The sequence below is a fragment of the Poecile atricapillus genome, chromosome 14, assembly GCF_030490865.1.
Source record: "Poecile atricapillus isolate bPoeAtr1 chromosome 14, bPoeAtr1.hap1, whole genome shotgun sequence".
Taxonomy (NCBI): Eukaryota; Metazoa; Chordata; class Aves; order Passeriformes; family Paridae; genus Poecile; species Poecile atricapillus.
This window is the reverse complement of record NC_081262.1, coordinates 14,288,520-14,308,401: the sequence shown is the minus strand read 5'-3', so window position 1 is coordinate 14,308,401 and position 19,882 is coordinate 14,288,520. Positions and strand designations below refer to the sequence as shown.

The following is a 19,882-nucleotide window of genomic DNA, read 5'->3' as shown; positions in this document are numbered from 1 at the left end:
TTAGGTTCACTACCATCTGACTGGAAGTTACAGACAGGAGAAATTCCTTGCATTAAATTCACTTTTCATCTCAGAACTGTGTTCAGACCTATGTCTAAGGGCAACTGAATTTCTGTAACAGCTGAGAGCTACAAAGAACACTTGGAGGTATGTCTGGTTTTACAGCCTAAACTGAAAATACTATTTCTTTGCTTGTCGACGTAGAAGGATCCTTTTCTCTTCATACTAAAAAAATAAAAATTTGGATTACTAAAATTGTAAGATACCATCTAACCCAGGCAGTGCATTTCATCAAAAACAACCCACAAAATTCTTCAGTAATATTTACCCAGTCTGCCATGACTTAAAATTACTGTTGAATAAATGATGCACAATCTTGTTCTCTAGTCTGGCATTTTTCTCTCAGAATACTTTTGGCTTTTTAAAAAAATCATCAAAACAGCTTGCAATATGTTGCACCATGTAATTTATTTTCAAGCTCCTACAAATTAAGACTTAAATTCTGAATCTCACATGTTGTGTATTCAAAGTTATCATAAGTTGTTAGGGGAAAATGTTGAATCGAACTCCACACACCTACAGAAAGAAATATTTTAAAGTTGGGCCAAAAAAAATTCACCACCACCAGCACAATTTCCATCTTTAGAAAAATGCTGCAGAACTGTCAAACTGTTGCCTAACGGCCGCTTGTTGGCTGCAAAAGCTAAATAGGATCAGCCTATCTGTTAAGATTGCTGCTATGACAACAACTCCAGCAACCAGCTATTTTACTGAGCCAGCTAAAAATAAATCTTTTAGCATTAAATGTATTGTAAACACATGACATAACAAGCATGTAAAAGCTGGTCATTTTAGGCTGAAAGGCAGAAAATTCGTATCTTAAAAGAGTTTTTATTGCAGTGGAGATTAAGAGATGAAGAATGTATAAGAAATTTAGTGGTAAGTTGAAAGAAAAGTTCAATCATGTCTTGAAAGGAAGCTATTTCATCCACATCCTCCTATTTGCTCAGTATAGCTCAAGATGGGTTTTCAAAAGTTGTAAGAAAACAAGGTTAAGAGACAGAATGCAGAAGGAAATCAATATCAAAAACCATAGTGGCTATTCTAAACCGGATTAGCTGTCTCCTTTTCATCTGTCTGTGCTTTTAAACAATTTGCAAAGTTAAAACAAAGCTGCCACCCTCCTACCCCACCCCAAATAATCAAATTACTTTGTTTCATAATACTCCCACCCCTGCTCATATCTCTTGAGGCTACAGTCTAAGATGAAACAGAATACTGCAAATGAGTAATGAGAATCAGTTGGATCCATACAGTCTCCAGCTTGTTTTAAAGCAGGATTCAACTTTTTAAAAAAGCAAGTCAGGTCTTGCTTATGATCTGGATACTTCAGGGAACTCAACAAGGATTTCAGCTATCAATCAACCTGTCACTTCTCCTCCAAGATACAGGAACATCCCCTCCTTATCCATGACAAAGAGTTTTCCCCTTCCTTCACACCCTCTCCCAGTATTATGCTGCTCCCTTCCTGCTTCTCTCCTGTATTATCCTCACCCTCAAGTTCCCCACTCTCCATCTTTCACCTCCATACACAATCCCTTGTCCTCACATCCACAGCCAGTGTTCCTTCAATCCATACCAAACCTCTGTCTGTCCCCTTTAACTTTTGCTCAGATATTCCAACAAACCACACACAGAAACCAGAAGAGACCTTGAATCTCCTTCTGGAAGATTATAATCAGTTTTTTAAATGATAGAAAAGAATGGTCCCGCACAATATAAATACGTGTGTATGCACATACAGAGAGTTACTGATAGTTCTGACAGCATCTCAATTCCCTCTGCAGTGTTTCACCCTCTACTGATGTCCTGTATTGCTGCCAGGGCTGGGGTAACTCACAGGTCCAGACCCCAGGATGGTTTTGTACCCTCTGTAGAGGAGGTTTAGGCCAGCAAAAGAAGGTGCAAACATCAGTACATGACACACACAGGGGAACTGGCTGTGATCACCTGTAAGACAAGTCAAGAGTGCACCTCTAAAACACTGCTCTCAATGCTCATGATACAAAATGAGTTTAAAAAGAAAGAAGCAGGCATCACTAAGTCAAAACCTAGAGTGCTGACACTCCAAATCTTCCCAAATTGTCAGAACAGCTTATTACTAGTTTACCATCAAACCATCAGAACAGCAGTGGAGAAAGTGAACACATCCACTGAGGTTCTGCCCTTGCACTTCTCAGTCCGACAGCTCCTGCTCCTGGCTCTGCTGTCCTGGGCCAGCTCAGGCTCCACCTAAAGCAAGAAGGTCACACAGGGCAGGAGCATCAGTCCCTGTGTGACCCACAAACCTGTTTCAACTTCATGTGATACTGGCTCCTCAAATCAACCAATGGCAATGGAAATGGAAATAAACTATCCTTACAAAGCCAATAGTGCAGGAAAATCAAGAAGGATCCAAGAGCTATCACAAACTCTCCTTCTGTATTTGCAGCTATTTCAGAAATAGCTTTAGAAGTACAATTTCTATTTAACTGTATATGATAAGAGGAAAACATCTTTTTATAAGTTTTCCACTGAGGTACTTAGGAGTCTTGCCTCTTATGCTCACACTAAATATATCAAAGCACTTTCAGAATAGAGAGGTTTTTCGCTAGAAGCTTATAAGCCAAAGACCTCCTACCTTTCACAGTCTGCAAAACATATCCACCACAAAGGTACAGGGGAAAAGATGATTGAGGTAATACTAACAAGACAGTGGGAGGCTTGGGAGGTTAAAAGATCATAAGAAAGGTGTTGTCACACACAAGTAACTCAAAGAAGGAGATTCTTAAGGCAAACTTAAAGCAAACACCATTTATGGATGCCTGCAATGCTGGATCAGGTACAAATTTGTAGCGTTAGGAAAGTAAAAGCTTCCCAAACTAAATCTATTTCCCCATCTTTTAAAGTAAGTCTTTTGTGTAAAACACATATAGTGTTTGGACACATCAGAAAGAAAGAAAGTATTTAAATTTCTAACATGTTATGATCATTACTGGAAGTTTTTGGTGGGTACACTTAATTTTCCAGTCCAAACCTTCTTCAGAAACAACTTTATTCTCAGTCTGCTGAGAACAGTCTGAGATTAAGTTGTTGGGCAGGTCTACATATGCCTACCTAGAGAATACATGTGGGAAATTCTCCATGCCTAAGTTTACCACCATAACCTGCTTCGTTCCCCAGAAGCAGTGTTTGTGCTCCAGAAGTGTTACCTCAGCTCTGCCAAACTATTCCTTACAAGGTTGTGCTTCAGAGGATTTGAAAAAAGGTGAAAGCAGCACTTGTGCAGAGCCTTAGGAATCTGTGACAGTTCCTGCAATAAAACTCTGCTTTTTTGAATTCTTAATCCTTCGCAGACATATGAACAAAAGTGAAGAGACTGATTTAAGGTTTGCAGTGTTCATTACCTTAACAGCAGAACAGGGGAAAGAAGAAAAAGCAAACCCAAACCAGAAAAGTCAGAGACCTTAGACTGAATTTTTTTTTTGTATGAAGTGCAAATACCATCACTGGGCCACATATCAAGACACTGAAGCAAAATTTAAACATTTCCTCACATATTCAGTGTTCCAGGCCTTAATATTCACATTTTAGGAACACAGTCAATCCTCTCCGGGAATTTTTGCCTATTCTATTCCCCTCGCTATGTTTAGATCACAGCCTAGACACAAGAGTTTTATTTTTATTCTTATTCATCTTGCAACCAATTCTCTTCCAGATCTAAAGCAGCCACAGCAGCTCATGTTGAGTGATGAACAGTGTGCTTCCCTTGGCCTATTTTTTGAAAGGAAATAAGGACAGATCATAACAAAAGGCCATGAAACCAACCACTGCTTCTCTCCTTGCTGAAGATGGAGACCCTATGGCTATTCCAAGAGTGGTGTTTCTTCTGCCCTGTGGGAGGACAGAGCCAGTATTAAAGCACAGCCCAGAGCATTTATTACTCTCGAGTACTCTGCACCTCAAGAGTAACAAAAATGGGTCAAATCTGGCTTACGACAATTCTGTCACTCCTTAGTCTGTATTTACTCCCAGACTCCCTGTGCTGTGTTCCTGACACCAGTCTGTCACAAATCCATCAGCCGCCAGTACAGGGGCTGGGACATGTCAGAAATTGAAGTAATTAAAACTTCAAAGCCATGTTCTTAGAGTTGAAGAGACAAAAAGAGGGAATTGATTCTACAGTTCTCCATGATATGGCATATAAATCACTCCTCCACATGCTGATAGGATGATTCAGTTACTCTGAGTCAGTGCACTGCTCTGACACATCAGCTTTAAATAATTAAAAACTCAAGTATTGTTCACTCACTTCCTGCAACCAAGTCTTAATTATGATATTGTCCAATTAGACATGTCAATTTTGTCTTTAAAAGAGCATGCCACCAATATTGTAAATTTTATTTTCAAACCCACTGAGGTGAGGGGTACCCATAAAGGTTTTATTTGTACAAGTAAAACTGTGTACTAGTTACAGAATTTTTGAGTTTTGTAACTGCTCAGAAAATCACAGGTAACTTAATAAATTAGGTTATTCTAAACATTTGTTTAGATAGCAGCAGAACCAAAAAAAAAAAAAAAATAGGCAGAGATGTCTACACAGCTCTCCCAGACTGAACAGGACACTTGGCTCTGACCATCTGCTTGAAGTTTGAAGACAACAATATCACAATTTATAATTAAAGATGAAATAGCCTAAGCTGTTAAATAACATCACAGTTCTCAAATGGAGTGTAAATAAAAATATACCATTATGACCATGTGAGCAGCTTGCTGCTGATTCCAGTGAGTCCTACTTCTGTCTGTAACTGAAAAAACTGTGGAAGAGAAAAAGGAAAGCACTGAACATGCTAGAAAGCAACTTGAAGAAACTTTTTACCCTTTCATCTGATAGGGATTACATGCATGGACAATACTCAAAATACAAGACATATTTCTGAATTCACTCTGAAATGAAGACATGTTGTTAAATGAGAACCATGTTGTAGCCAAAGTCTATCCAAGTTACAAAAACATGACTTTGATTCAAGGGCTCTCATCAAGAGAACACTGCAAATCAACCTACAACTACGTAACTCAGATGAAATTAATAATTATGTCTGGGGACAAAACAGAGAACTGAGTAGGTATCATTAATTCCACATACAGATTTTTCTCCTGCTGTCCTTATTCTGGATGATGTGTCATTTCAAGAGATGGATATTGAATCTCTGTAGTTTTTTTAACTTTTCCCATTTTTTATTTTACACAAAATTCTGCAACAGGTTCAAGGCTGAAACGAAACTTGGGAGGAAGGGAAGAATTGTGTGATTTAAAAGACAGCATGAGCTAGACAAAAAAATAGGAGGATGCTCTAAAAATGTAATTCTGCTTTTCCTGTACATAGTCACAGTAGTAAAAAGTTCTATTTCAACAAGAACAAAGCAATTCTCTGGAATTCAAATGACTATGCTGAAATTGCTTCTTTGCTTCTCCTTTGGTAGGTGCTCATCCACTCCACCAGCATTTACAAACCTAAATGATTTCTCAAGTACTCCATAAAAGATGCAGTTAAGAGCCTATTGTGTTTTAAAACCATTTAAATAATGGACCTTATTCAAATTAAAACACATGCCCTTCTGTAGTAAGATTCTTTTAGCAGTGGAAAATCTATTTGCCTTGTGAAAACACATAAGCTTCTTCAGGTTCAAATGCACGGTTCTTTCCCTGGATATACACATTGCATGGATACATTCTGTGTGTTGATTTTTATCTATTTCCTGCAATGCACCACTGCAGCAGCAAATTCCACATGAGAACAAGGGGCTCGCCAAGACCGCAGCAGTGTGTGCTCAGATGGAGTGCAAAATCTATTCCTTTCCCTCACCATTCCCCCACGTCAGCAAATCGTGGAAATGTTTTTAAATGTTCTATTAGGTAATGTATCGATCTCTTCTGTGGGCACGTGACTGGGGAAGCAATTCAAGGAATAAGCTAAACAGCCAAACCTGCCTGATGCTATGCAGAGTCTTATTAAAGCCTGCCCAGGCTGCAGAGATTACATTTTGCCCTGTGTAAAAACTAAGAAATGGGATTCTTCCTATGAAAACAGGAATGCTCTTGGGAAGTTTGCCACAGTACTTGGATACTCTAGATAGCATCCTTTCAGTAAGGAAAGATAAAAGAAACTTGAGGATACATAGGATCAGAGCCCTAAAAACTCCTACAGGCTCATTTGGAAAAGTACACATATTCCAGCTATCTTTTCTTTATCTATTATAAAACTGCCGTAAAAATATAGGCACTTAATTAGTCCAGATCAAAGTCAAAGCAATTCTGCTGGTAGGAAAGATGGATGGGATGATGCTAAAGCACAGATTCTCCATGGTGTGACTTAATTGTGGGACAAATACAGCAAAAAAAAATGAACCGTAGAAAATGAGCAGCAGTAGAATGACAGACAGCATCTATTAGTGACTGACTGACCTTTAAGATCCCTTCCAACCCAAATAGTTCTGATTTTAAAATCCTCAATGCCACACTGAATGGGGCACATCCCATTGTTGATTTGTCAAGAACTGACTTCTTATATATGACATATATATATGAAATTAGAAATTCTGCTTGTCTAGTTTCACTTATGATTTTAAAGCAGTCAGCATCTGAGTATTTATGTTCAGGAATACTTCAAACCAATCTACACATTACTGCTGAGGAACAGCCAAAGAATGAAAGCAAATTCTCAATGTGCTTGCACAGAATATGTTTGATATCCAGTAAGCTGAAGCTTACTGTTTCCTCACGCCTCAATACAAAACAAATCAATAATTCATGTTACTAGAGCTAAATAAGAGGTCTTTCATTCACTACTAAACTTTTATGCAAATTTGCAAGCCTAAAGTTACAGAGATAAGACAGAGGTAGTCAGAATTGCAATTCACCCTTTAGCAGACAAGATTTAGACAGATGGATATTCTGAACTCTACAGACAAGCAGGTCAGCATAGAAAAAACATTATTAAAGCAATATGAGCATAAAATATGTTCTGGAAGAGAAAAGGAGCTTAGATTTCTCACATTAAAACTGGTAAGATGAATGAAAGTATCTTCAGAAAAAAACAGCTGGGAAAGCAACATTCTCATGACAGGGATTTACTCCTTTATCCATTTAAAGAGTTAGCAAATTGCTGCAGTCCCACAATAATATAATAAACATTAATCACAAAGTATGTAGGAAGGTGGGCGATAGATTCTTAGCAAAGATCTTCTGTCTTTTTCCACAGAGTGTACAGCCAACTATGTTCTAACACTTCGTGATGTATTTAGAACATTTACTTGTTTTGCAAAATATGTGCATTTTACCCTCCTCCCAAAGGAATTCATTGGGAGGAAAGTGCTGATAAACTGTGAGTGCCTCTCAAGATCAGGGCACAGGGAATTCTACATCCTGTGGTTAAGCAGGGCTTGGGGAAGGGGTCCTTCCCACACAGGGAAGTTCAGAATCACATATATGGAACCAAGAAGCAACAAAAATGTCATCCAGTGTGCCCCACTGGTATCAGGACTGTTAAGACACCACTTGGTTATTATGTATTTTAACAAGGTTTCAGTTATAGGAAGAGTGTAGGATGACAACCTCACAGAAGCAAGTTCTGGGTTCCTTCCTCACTGCAGTTTGTTGACTACATCTGAAGAGATCTTCTCTGATTTTTTTAGCTACCAATATCCACACACTCAACAACACTTTGTTTGTTTGTTTTCTTAATGTACCGATCATGAGTATTAAGTAAAAATCCATATATTTTCTTCTCACAGCTGCCTGTAGGCCATTAATAGATTAGTTATACATTAGTGCCACTGCTTAGTTCAGGCGACCTAAACTGACAAATTTCTGAATTGAGATTTTTAAAATGGAGCAGTCAGAAATTCATCCTGATATTTTGATTAGTCTCTTCAGTACATTACCAAAAGGAGTGCTACTAAGGAAAAAAAAAGTATGTTTTTCTTTTAAATCACATGAAAAAGTCCACCTTTTTTTAATAGTGCAAATGCAATTACCTGTGTCTTTTTGAGGTGTCATCCTCAGTAATTCTGACTCCAAAAAACTTACTATGATTCTGATCAGTCACAATTTAATAAACATGAGGCAAACTTGTAAGTGAATGGAGTTGACATCCAGGCCCTAAATCTGTCCACTGACATTTGTGTAAAGAAAAAAAAGAGGTCTAGAGCTTCACTGCGATGCAGTTCTTCAAAAAGCAGCAAAAAGAACCAGCAAAGAGGTTCAAACCTTCACTTGGACCCAGCTCACACAGCTGCCTGCAAGGACCAGGAGAATATTTGTGTGCAGGTCAGATACCACTCACCCTCACAGCAACAGAAGTTCCTGCTCATAGCAGCTCTGAGCAATGTGAATTCACTAGAAGAAAAAAATCTGCCCTTATTTCTGTGAATAAATATCCAAATGGGGTTACAGAGATATTTTGGTGGTGGTGGTTTTATTATTGTTGTTATGGGTTTGGTTTTTCTTTCATTTAATTTCCAAGCAGCTGCTGCATCATATTAAAAAAGCTCCACTGAAACTAACAGCCAAGCAGGAATTGGCCAGAGCTTTGTATATTTGACTAGCACTAGATGAAAAATGTTCATATTCAGCACAAAGTCAGAACAAAAACATTATTTTCCACAAATTCATGAAGAACAAACTTGCACAACAATTCCAGTGTCACTGTTGTAGACTTGTAAACAATGATTCATGAGTATTTTGAAACAGACTTTCTATTTCATGTTTTACCTTCCAGCATTTCTTCTGTTCATTCATAATTTGGATCAAATTGGAAAGATTTGGCTGAATTTCAGAGTGTTTGAACACTTTTTATCAACTCAAGGTAGCTGCAAGACTGCAGCAACCCTGAAAGTTAACCCATCAGGAGACTCCAGCAAAGTGCTACATGTTGATGACACTCATCATCACCTACAGCAAAAGATACCAAGATTTGACAAGAACATTTTGTGCTGACCAGCCAGGCCCCACTCTCTTCACTCATCTTCTGTATTTATGAGAGGAAGTGCTAAACCCTTAACTCAACATAGACATTCCCTCCAACAAAGGCTGATCCCTTCAGCTTAGCCCCATTCACATCCCACCAGTATTATTTCCACATCTTCCTTTTTAGTAGGCTGCTTGGTTACATAATGCTGCCGATTGAAAGCAAAAATTAGTAGATTACAGTGTTGAGTTTCATTTATGGACATTGTGCTTGGTTTGTCATTTAATGTAAAAAGTGTTAGTTTCATTTAAAGCATGGCTTTAAAAATTAGTTAAGACAAAACAAATGCAGACTGCAGCAGCCAGCTGGGCTCAGTGGCTAGGAAAGCTTATTAGGCAAAGCACATGCTTTTAACTAGAACACACCTCTGCATTCCAAAAAGAAATCCCAGCAGGACAGAAAGCTTTCGCAACACCAGGATAAGAAAAGCATGCAGAAAACTCCCAGGCTGTTAATTACAGTGAAAGTCTATTTCATAATATCAACAGCAGAGCTTTGTCCCTATTTTCCTTTCTCTTTAAAGGATGGAATAAATCAAACCCAAGGTACCTCTACTTTTTGCCATTTGACTTGCCATGTTTTACAGAGAAGCCTGTCTCACCTACCCTCTGCTGCTCCGAAGGAAGGAGTTGGAAGGGCTGCAGAAGAAAGGGTCAAAACACAATTAAAAAGTACAGGAACTAAACCAAGCCTTCCTTCCTTGATGTAAAGCATGAAAACAATGTGGGCATTAGACAACTTGTCTGTGTAAACACCAGTTTCTTTTAGATTACATGAAATTCTAAAGCTTCTATTAAAATATGAAGGATGGAAATGGAAGATATTTCAGTTGAAGTGCTACCCAGTCCTGGTGAGATAAAAATCCATCTGCCTTTATGCTACCAAATATATCAAATCCTGTGTCTTCAGGAGTATGTGAAAAGTACAAAAAAAACCCACCCAAACCAAATAAACCAGAAACCAGAACAACTCCTTAATGCTGTACCCCATAAAAGACTCATCTTACTGAGCAACTGGGGAGTTCCAAGAACTACGTCTGATAGCCAGCTCTAAGCAGTTGTTAGTGATCTTTCAAAAGGGACACAGCTTTAACCCTAAATAATTCAAAATCTGAACTTTAAAAAAATTGTAAAACTATTTGAGCTCCTGAAACTGTTCAGAGTTCTGCAGAACAGGAACTGTCAAGACAGAACACTTTAGACATGATGCCACCTCTTCATTCCACAGTGCATTTTTCTGACAGTACTTCAGAACTCATAATATGCACGTTGCCTCACATTCTCACAAAATGCTCTTTAAACCAGAATACAAGAACTCAAGTTACAAGACAGCAAAGCAAAATGTTTAAAGATGTCAAAGAATATCTTGAAACTACATCCAAACCAAAAATGCTTATAAAGCTTAGCGACAAAGACCGGATTTTAAAAAGAAACACGAATGGGTTCACCTTCACCAGGTTTAACTCCTGTCCTTACACGAGTCAGGTCAATGAAGTGTTCAAGTACAAACCTTTCACCTTCCAGGTGCTCTACAAGCCCCTATGTCTGTGTCCTGTAAGCAAGAAAAAGTAACATGCTACATAATACAGAACATTTCCCACCTCTTTTTTTGTGAAGACATTAAGGTTTCCGTTAGAGACTTAATTTTGTCCACTGCCAGAGAACTAGAACAGTACTTGGATGCAAAAGACAATTTGCCTGTCAAAGTTAATAAATTAATCCAGTTATTCTTTCATTAATCACACAGAAATTAAAGATGCAGAGAAAAGATTCTCTAAGAGAGGGGAGATTTTTCAGAAACTTTACAGGCAAGTTCAAGTGGTTTCCATCAGTCCTGCAAATCCATTCCCTGGCACTTCTTCCTCAGTAATGAAATAATTGAAATTAACGTGCCAAAAGAGTTAATGAGAGCAGGGTTTCCTGACATCCAATTTCAGATAATGAAGTGATGGTTACTAATGGGGACAGTGATATCTACACATTTAACCCAAAATCTGCATTACGACTTTCCAGTTCACCATTCCCAGGTAAAACTCATGGAGAAAGGACTTATCAGATCTATTAATATTCCACATGACCCTTTGAACAAGTGTTTGCACAGCAAATTTATCACCGCAGTTCTGCTAGAGACAAGTCAACTAACAACACCAAAAACCAACAAGGAGAAAAAAATCCACATAGTGGACATGTCAGGAATACTATACAGAAAGAGGGAAAATATAACTCCAGTCAATGTGACAACTTATATCAAAATTGTTTCAGCCTACTCAGCTCCCTTTTCTTCACTGGCTCTTGGGAAACTGCATTTTGGAAAGAATTAATCTTCCTTCTCAAATGAAAATACAATTTATGTACATATATACACACACACATACGTATAATGTGTTAAAAAGTGTAACCATTCTACTTGGAAGAAAGAAAAGAGAATTTGAATCTTAATTTCCTGCAAAAATGGTTTCAGAATGCAATTTATATACTCTTAACATTCAGCAAACTCCAAGTACCAGGAACACACTGCAATTTCAATTAAAAATAATACCTTAACACAAGAATTGTCTGTATAATGGGAAAATACATGGGGTTTTGTAGAGGCTTTCATCTATTTACATCTACTTATATTAATGCCATGGGTATTCAACAGTTCACATTGCATCCTTGGACAGAAGCAGATTCTGTAAGAGCCGAGAGACCTTTAAGAAGAGAAAAATGCAGAAGGAGAAACTGTAAGCCATCATTGGAACACATGCACCTGACAAATTAGGAGCACGTGGCATTTCAGGAATAACAGTGCCTGCAAAAGATGCTTAAAAGAAGTCAGTCTGTTTATGCATTCCAGGTGATTGCCAGCAACTCCTCACGCACGTGGCACTGATTCATTCAGACACGACAGTCAGAACTACAGTTCTGTCACATTTGTCAAGCAGAAAAAAGACATAACTTAGATTCTACCTGACAATAGCAAATAATGAGCCCACAGCACGTCCATTAACACTAATAATTAAGATAAGTAGTGTTTCATTTAGCAAAAGGGCATCTGTACAGCAAAGCTGCAGACAGCTTCAGAAAAAGAATTACTCAGATATCATTTAGAGCTTATTTTATCAGAAGAGTATGAGGGTACTTGGCACACATGCACTTTTGTGCAAAGCAGAGCACAGAAAACTTCAGTTGTATAAATATAATAATCATGTGATTTAAATAACTTCTTTGGGAAACAAAAATCATGTATCTGAAGAGTCCCAACTAGAAAAAAGACACTAATTAAAACTGGAACACGCATCGGTGAAACAAATTGCTTTTTAACTCCTATCGCAAACTGAATTCATCTTTTAATCAGAGAATAAGACAACAAACACCAACAGCCAAACATACCCAAAGAAATTACAAAAAAGGATAAAGGGAAAAAACATCGTGCATATGGTCTAGCTCTGCTGTTCTGACAAAACACAGCAGACCTTGAAGCCTCTTTAATTGATCGTTAAATTAGTGACCCCAAGGCTTAAAACGGCAGAGAAAGAACAGATTCTGTTCTGTATGGATACCACACACCTTGAAGCATCTCCTATTACCACTCTCCACTTTTCCTGCCCAAGGTTAAGCAAATTACCAGTGACTATATGCGTGTGGGTTTTTAACATATATACACACACCAAAAAAACCCTAATTAAACTTTAAAAAAAAAAATCCCCTACAATGATTTCATGCATTGAAATGAAGGATTAAAACCTCAAAATTCAAACTGAGCCTTTCAAAAGTTAATATCTGGAAATGTATTTATATAGGAAAAAAAAAACAAACCCTGAGCTCCACCCAACGACATTACAAAAAAGAAGTAAGTAGAGTGCTCTTACAAGATTCTAAATACCAAAACACATTTTCTCATCATACAGTCTGGTCTCTCATGATATGAGATGAAGTTTAATAAGAGCCTGTCATGAGACATGGGGATTGAAAGAAAGAAATTTTATAACCACTTACAAAAATTATTTGCCTTTTTAGTAAAACAATAGATGAAGTCACAGTGTTATTAACTCTGATATAACAGAGCAGTGACTGTTCAGTGGACCAGAACTCAGTCACTGAATGCAGACTGATTGGAACAACCTGAGGAACATTTTTCTTCTTTTATGATTAAGACAATACCATGGAGAAGGGGAAAACTTTACAAGTAACTACTAATCCAGCCTTTGCATACATTTTTTGACTTTTTAAAATAATTACCTACAAAATACCTACATATAAAACACCAAATCAACGTGAGACTGCCTGATAGATGAGACAAAACAGTGCAGAAAGTTTAATGAACCACAGGCTTAAGAAAGAACAAACCACACACTTCAAACACACAGACTGCTGGAAAAACTAATAAAATTAATGCTTTGTTTGTTGAACATACATGAATTACAATTACAGTTTTATTACTCTGTATTTGTTCAAATATACCCCAGTGTTCCTTTACACAAATCTACGCTTCAAAAAAATCAATGGAGTAATTAGAAACACTGTAGAGAATTAGTGCATTGAGTAAAATTTCCATAATTTCTCCTAAGAAATGATTAACAGACATTAGATACCATGAGCAGTGCTTTTGAGGGACTTAAAGATATACTCGTTTGGTTCTTCAGTTGAAGAAAAGAGTTCTCATTTCCAACTGGCTTCCCATCAGCCAATATGCTACTTCAAGACTGTCCAAGAAAAAGGAGTATTGGTACAACCAAGAAATCTTACATGCTGCTACAGCACCAAGTGAAAGGGTTTTGGGTTTCAGACTGATAGAAAGTTTCTTTGTTATGTGGTTTTAAATTTGAATTTTAATATATGCATTAAAAAAAGGGACAAAAAAGCAAGAAGGTCCATCCACAGGGAAGAGCTGTAACTTCCCTCTGAGCTGAGTCTACACTGTAATTTCTGCTGACTTCACAATGTCCTTCAGGGAAATCAAACTTGGCCAACAGTGTCTGTGCCAAGGCCTCATGTTAACAATCGTGTTCAGAACACATTGCTGGGATGGGCAGAATCAGCTGTACCACCAAACACCACCTTGACAGAATCAGCCTGAAATCCCATTTCTTCCTTAAGGTCTGGAGGGATCACTACACCTGAACAGAACTCTGGGTTGTTCTACCACACTCAAGTAGGCAGTTATTAGGGAATTCCCTGCCATATCCTCACTTTTCAGGGGTTTCCCCAACAACTTAACATATTAAAAATATTCTTCCCTCATCATCTCCCCATCCAAACCAAAGAGGCTTTGCCTCCAACTCTTCCACCTTCCCTCACTTTGTATGAGATGTTGTACAAGGCTTCCATCTCTCATTATTTTCCATGTAGTTACTTTCTATACAGAAACTGAAAGCTTTTTTGTTGTTAGAAGGTAATTATTTCTATCAAGCTGAAGACAGAATTACAGAGAAGCCAAATAAGCCAATGTTCTGACAGCAGCAAAGGCTCTGTGGGTCCTGCCTTCCCTTCTCAATTTCAGTTTTCTCCCCAAATGAACATGGAAACGCTCTGCTGGAATCCACAGCTTCCCCCTAAACAGGGAATCCATCTGATGCAATCTCACGAGTTACCACATTGCATTCCAACAGGAAAACATCATCACAAGGTAGGACTCCACAAGCTCTGCCCCAAAGCTGTAAATGACTGAAGTCTGAAATCAATCAGTTCAAGCAAAGAGATCAACTTAGCACTTCTTGTCTCCCAACTGAGTAACTGAATTTGGGAGGAGGGAATAGCTGGACTTGAAGATCTCATACTGCAGTCTCACAGGGAAAGAGGGAAGTAATGTATTTATCATTTGTTTTCCTCGTATTTTCCTCCATATCACACAAACCTTAACAGTTTTCAGAAACTTTTAATTATTTATTGCCCTGATCCTACTAACAAATCATCTTTGGCAGATTAGACACATTTTTGCACATTCTTCCATGGATCTAGCCTGTCCCAGCTTCCAAAACTCAGACAGACTCACCAACACTTAGGGAAAACATTAGCTGATATACAGCAGCTCATCAAAGCTCCAAATCCCTCACCAAAGATAACATAGCAGCAGACATTTGTGTGTGCTTGGCATTGCTAAAAAGAAAAAAAGAAAAAAAAAAAAAAAGAATACATTGTATTTGCTATTAAAAATAACCACAGTGCAATCTGAATGTTGGTAAGAACAGAGAATTCATCTGTCAATTTGTTCTAAACAAATTCCTGTTCCTGCACGGAAATGGTACCAGGAATAAATTCAACATCCATAATGCACAGATTGAGCCCCAATCCATCATTTGGATGTGGCAGTGGAGGCCAGCCACAGAACAGGGAACTCAACCCTTCTCCCCTCAGCTCCCCAGAGCTGCACAGGCTACCCCAGCAACAGGAACTGTCAGGGCTCTTAAAGCCCCTGTACGTGGAAAAATGAAAGGCTGAAACTCAAACCACAACACTGGGGATAGGGCGGGGTAAGGGGAAACACGGGAATAAGGGAGAAAGTGAATTATAAAGTCTTTTATCTGAACAAAAGCCAGAACTTCCTTGGTATATTGCACTTGAAAAACCAGTAAAGAGCTTGAAGCAAAAGCAAGGGATTCTTCAGGAGAGTATTACAATTGCAAATCACCAGTAATCTCACATAGATTAGAGCAAAAATATTCCATGAGAGCCAGTACAGATTTCTAGTCCTGATCTCTTGCTTTGTCTCCATAGTTATTAACATGGTTGGTGTTTTGGGGACAAATATATGGCCTTTTGCTTTACAGCAGGATTAAAAAAAGCATTTGAGAGCATTGAGGCCTCAGGCCTTCTCTGAGTACCTTAAATTGCTGAAAAGCTCTCCCTGCTAAGCAAAGAGGTGATTTGCTCAGGTCTAAAAGCCCTTCCTAGTTCTGATTTTCAGGGCAGTGTTTCCTGTGATCTGGAAGTGCAAAGAATTGAGGCACAAGGAATGAAAAGCAGGGGAGCGCTGCATGACACACAATGTGTGGATAATAATAAACTCCAACACTGCATTTTTACCTGGATTTTGTCCTATGGGAACGTGTTCATGATAATATAACTTCTATGGCACCTTCTCTTAAAATACAAGAGAGGATAAAATTATTGGTGACACAATGCCCAGCCACTGGATGAGAGTTATGCTGGAAATACACTGGGAAAAGTGTATTTCTGTGTAACTAAACAGTCAAATCTCACCTCCCTAGTAATCAGACCCCACCATGCCCAAAATGTAAGGGATACCTTGCAAAAAATCTATGTAACTTGCATTTTTCTACAGCATGTATGTAAGAGTAAATGTTAAGTTGTTATGGGGAATTCAGATGCTGTACCAAAAACCCACTTATTTTCCTCTTCAGGGCTCTACATTTCAGATATAACTAAACCAATCATCATCGTTAGGCCAGTGCCAATATACAATGATATTGTATGCAGAGTTCACAAAGGTTCTCCTCCTTTTGGAAGATCCTAAGGATACAGATGGCAGAGGCTTCAGCTCTTCAGAATTGAGCCAACCTAGTCACTAGCTCTTAAAGAAAACACAGAATTTCCATAGCACCCAACTGTGGCAGAGAACACAACTGAAACAGCAAGGGAGACACTGATAATTTCCTTTTTAAATTCCCCTCATCCTACCTTAAAAGCTTTCTGTCCTTTTTATCCTGAACACAAACCAGAACTTCACTACAAGAATAACCAGAAATATTAGCCACAATCAGAAGTTCATCCACATCTTCACTAGTGTTACACAGGAATGTGTTTCAGTATATAATAGTTTTTCCTCCCTAAAGTCAGAACAGCCATAAAAAGGGGGGAGGGGAGGTTGATTGCACGAGTTCTGCAGCATCTGGCTATGCAATAAGACTCTTGAAATAATTTTCTCTAGTGTAGCATATAGCCAACAAATCTGGCAAGAAGCAACTTTCAGCATGTGTTGCTGTGACAGCAATGAATTATCACCCCAGTCTGCAGCAAGATTAACACTTACAACCTTGGCATGAGGAACAGTCTGCTCAGACTCTGTGTCAGGAGTAGTGCTCCATGCTTAGGCTTGAAAGGGTGGCCTCACGTTAAAAAATTAGGAGCACAGAAATGTAGGTATTTGTCTAAACTGTAAACAAACAGATAATTTCTAGGGAAAAAGGCAGAGAAGTAGGAACACGAAGGAAAAGTCATGGTATGGAAGAAAAAATAAAAAAGTAGCCATTGAAAACAAGGTACTGTCAGTCACAGAGGATGTGCTGCAAAGAACAGATACAGAATAAAAATTGGGAAACAATGCACCAGACTCCCCCTGCTTAACACAAAACCACTGAAACATCCAATCAAACCAATTTGATATGAAATAAGTGGCTCTGAAAGCTTGGTGTGATGACTGAGTCCAACTCAGGACATTACAAAGTTGGTCAGTCTTGTGTGCTCTGCAGCAGAACTCACCATAACTTGTGAGTTAAGGGCAGGTTCAAAAACAGCTTTGGCCTCACTGGAAGGTTGGAGAAGAAATTACATCAAAAACCATCTCTGCAAAGAAGACAACTCCTGGTCATCCATTCCACTTTTCCAGCTAACTGATCACAAAAAGAAGAAACCTGGAACCAAAGCTCCTTACCACAAGTTCTTAAACCAGAAACTGCAGAAGTAATGAAGGACACAAAGCTGAAGAAAACGTAGTGGAATCTCTTTCCAACTTGAATACTAACCACACTCAGACCTTCTTTTGCTCTGTAGAATTGATGGGACTATAAAGCATGACTTCTGCTCTTTGATTTGGTTTGCCTTATTTTTTTCAATAAACAGTTTGGAGATTCCACCAATCATCGATTTCAATTCTAATGGAACTTTGCTTCATGAACCAGAAGAAAAGTACATTAATGCTGTTAAGGGTTGATTTCACATATTATGTGTTCTACTTTCAAGACCTTAACTTGAAGGAAATACTTTAAGAAGTTAAGCAGTATGAGTTGAAACACATGAATTGGTGAGGTTAAGGGATTCAGCACTGAGGAAGAGCAGGACAAAAGGATTTAATGTCTTGAAAGAAAACTAATTCACTATAAATAGTAGCTGTATATAAAAGTATTTAAATTGATAGGAACAGTCTTGCAGGCCTCACACTCAGCAAGGATTTACATAGAACACAGCTTTCTGCTTGAGAAATGGAAAAGCTTTTCAAGAAAAATTGTGAAATTTATTTCAGATAGCTCTAGGTAGACACAACACACCTGCAAAAGAAAGAATTAAGAGAACAGTATGTGTTGAGAATTTTGTAAGGAAGCTATCTATTACAAGTCCTTTACAACCTTGCTTGGAAATTACCTCCAATTCCCCTCGATTTGAAGCTTTACCAAGTAAAAAGGTAACAAAAATATTGTGCAGCAAAGAAGAGCACACACTGAGTAGAAACAGTTCCTGCAACTGAAGGTCACTTTGAAAAAATCTACTTTGCAAAGAAATCAGGGAAATGCATCTAAAGCCTTTAAATTATTTCTCACCATACATTTCCTCCCACTGCTTCATTACTTCAAGCTGGTGCGTCCTTCAGGATAGACTCAGCCTTAAATCACTTGCCTTGCAAATACCAGCCTGAACAATCACTCCCAAACCTCGTAAGAGATAACAGAAACACCATCGTTCTGTCTTCAAGAGCAGAGATAAATACTATTTAGGCTGGAATATGGTAACTACCACTTTCTGTGGTCCATTCTCCTTGTAGTTCACTCCTCTAGCACAATCATTAGGGCAAGGGAGCTACAAGGCACATCCTTCCTTCCCTATTCCTACTCATATCCAACAGTTCTGGAGACTGACGGGGAGAATTGACTCAAAATATATTGTTCTTCCAATAATCCAAGTTGAGTTTATTACCTTATTTAAATCAGACAGTTGAAATATCTGCACAAAAATAGTCTCATGTGCCTCAGCTCAGAGGGGTTTTCAGCTACATTTCTGCATGGTGGGTTATACAAACTACCTGTGCAGCAAATGCCACACAGTAAAATCCAGGCTTGGCAGCTATTTTGGGCTGCTGGATTAGAAGTGTGAGCTGCATTAATGGGTCAATAAGAACAAAGCCCTCTGGGTCAAGAGAGTGAAGAAACACTGGGTAGGCTGGTCTATCTCAGCTCCTCTACAAAACAAATCTGTTTGAGCAGCCACCAGGGAATTGGATTCTTCGAAGAGTTTCACCCATTTATTGTCCTCATCTCCACAAGATGGGAATATTCAAACATATGGGTTTTGTGGGGTACATCTTGTACAGATGAGGTTATGCTATACTGAGATTGTTCTGGACTACACAAAAAGCAACAGGGCTGAATACAATGCAGAAACATCAATAACCAATTTCAATGGTATTCTAAGAAATAGATTTTTTTTCACTAAAAACTATAAAGCCAACATTAGGCAAATGAAGGGATTAAAACTTCTGCTTTTATTTTTGAGCATATCTGAAGTTGTCATTTTAGACAGTGGAATGAAGGGTTTGGGGTTTTGTTTCATTTTAATGAAAAAATAAAAATTAAACAAAAATAAAAAACTAAAGCTAAAGCATTAATAAGCTTTTTTTAGTCTGAGTATCTTATGGATAACTGCATTTTTCGTTAGACTGGAAAAAAACCAGGACAACGCATCAGGAACCACCACACTTAATCAAATTGAAAAAATCTGTCTCAGTACTGAGCATCTGTACATGCTACAGAATTGAACATTTCACAGACACAGTACAGAAGCATGAACTAGGAAAAAGGAGATGCTAACACAATGAAAATGTTTAATAGCTGAATACTGTATTATGAATCTACTCTAACAAAAAGGCCCGACAGATGCCCCAGCC

General features: G+C 38.2%; 1 protein-coding gene across 1 annotated transcript in view; it reads right to left on the bottom strand.

Annotated features, from left to right (window-relative positions):
* The window catches only part of USP22 (ubiquitin specific peptidase 22), a 92,723-nt gene that overhangs the window by 61,539 nt on the left and 11,302 nt on the right, over positions 1-19,882 (bottom strand). The gene's annotated exons all lie outside the window — the stretch shown is intronic.